The following is a 1,878-nucleotide window of genomic DNA, read 5'->3' as shown; positions in this document are numbered from 1 at the left end:
ATGATATTAGTGGGTGTGCAGGTAAAACTTTGATGGATGTGGGAAGCTCCTTTGGGGCCTTGGATAGAGGTGAGTGAGGAGGTGTGGGCGCAGGTTTTACAGTTCCTGCGGTGGCAGGGGAAAGTGCCAGGATGGGAGGGTGGGTGGTAGGGGGGCGTGGGACCTGACCAGTAGTCACAGAGGGAACGGTCTTTGCGGAAGGCGGAAAGGGGTGGGGAGGGAAATATATCCCTGGTGGTGGGGTCTTTTTGGAGGTGGCGGAAATGTCGGCGGATGATTTGGTTTATGCGGAGGTTTATGTGGAAGGTGAGCACCAGGGGCGTTCTGTCCTTGTTACGGTTGGAGGGGTGGGTTCTGAGGGCGGAGGTGTGGGATGTGGACGAGATGCGTTGGAGGGCATTTGACTCAGTGAACCTGCTCTGCCATTCAATAAGATTTGATAAGGTTATGATTGTCTCCATTAACCTTTAACTCTTTTGCCAATCAAAAATCTGTCTAACTCAGCCTTGAATTTAATTACCCAGCCTCCATTACTCTTTGAGGAAGAGAATTCTGAAAATTAACAACCCTCGCAGAGAAGAAATTCTTCATCATTTCCATCTCAAGAGCAAGATCCCATATTTTTAAACTTGGTACCCTAATTGTAGTCTCCAAAAGAGCTTATGTGGAGCTTATTCAAGGAAAAGCTCCTGTGTGTCCTAGATAAGTATGTACCTGTCAGGCAGGGAGGAAGCTGTAGAGCACGGGAGATGTGGTTTACGAAGGAAGTGGAATCTCTGGTCAAGAGGAAGAAGAAGGTTATGTTAGGATGAGATGTGAAGGCTCAGTTAGGGTGCTTGAGGGTTACAAGGTAGCCAGGAAAGACCTAAAGAGAGAGCTCAGAAGAGCCAGGAGGAGACATGAAAAGTTGTTGGCGGATAGGATCAGGGTAAACCCTAAGGCTTTCTATCGGTATTTAAGTAATAAAAGAATGACGAGAGTAAGATTAGGGCCAATTAAGGATAGTAGTGGGAAGTTGTGTGTGGAGTCAGAGGAGATAGGGGAAGCACTTAATGAATATTTTTTGACAGCATTCATTCTAGAAAATGACAATGTTGTCGAGGACAATACTGAGATACAGGCTACTAGACTACGTTTGATTGAGGTTCACAAGGAAGAGGTATTAGAAATCCTGCAGAGTGTGAAAATCGATAAGTCCCCTGGACTGGATGGAATTTATCCTTGGATCCTCTGGGAAGCCAGGGAGGAGATTGCCGAGCCTTTGGCATTGATCTTTAAATTGCCATTGTCTACAGGAATAGTGCCAGAAGACTGGAGGATAGCAAATGTAGATCCTCTGTTCAAGAAGGGGAGTAGAGACAACTCTGGTAATTATAGACCAGTGAGCCTTACTTCAGTTGTTGGTAAAGTGTTGGAAAAGGTTATAAGAGAGAGGATTTATAATCACCTTGAAAAGAATAATTTGATTAGGGATAGTCAGCACGGTTTTGTGAAGGGTAGGTCGTGCCTCACAAACCTTATTGAGTTCTTTGAGAAGGTGACAAAACAGGTAGATGAGAGTAAACCGGTTGATGTGGTGTATATGGATTTCAGCAAGGCATTCGATAAGGTTCCCCACAGTAGGCTATTGTACAAAATGCGGAAGAATGGGATTGTGGGAGATATAGCAGTTTGGATCAGTAATTGGCTTGCTGAAAGAAGATAGAGGGTGGTGGTTGATGGGAAATGTTCATCCTGAAGTCCCAGTTACCAGTGGTGTACCGCAAGGGTCGGTGTTGGGTCCACTGTTGTTCATTATTTTTATAAACGACCTGGATGAGGGCTTAGAAGGGTGGGTTAGTAAATTTGCAGACAACACGAAGGTCGGTGGAGTTGTGG

The 1,878-nt window shown here is 45.4% G+C and overlaps 1 protein-coding gene across 1 annotated transcript in view; it reads right to left on the bottom strand.

The window, feature by feature from the left end:
- fgf14 (fibroblast growth factor 14) overlaps nucleotides 1-1,878 on the bottom strand; it is a 507,463-nt gene that overhangs the window by 465,804 nt on the left and 39,781 nt on the right. The gene's annotated exons all lie outside the window — the stretch shown is intronic.

Source organism: Chiloscyllium plagiosum, chromosome 6 (assembly GCF_004010195.1).
Source record: "Chiloscyllium plagiosum isolate BGI_BamShark_2017 chromosome 6, ASM401019v2, whole genome shotgun sequence".
In the NCBI taxonomy this organism is placed as follows: Eukaryota; Metazoa; Chordata; class Chondrichthyes; order Orectolobiformes; family Hemiscylliidae; genus Chiloscyllium; species Chiloscyllium plagiosum.
Note: the sequence above shows the minus strand (reverse complement) of the source record. Positions and strands in the feature narration are given on the sequence as shown.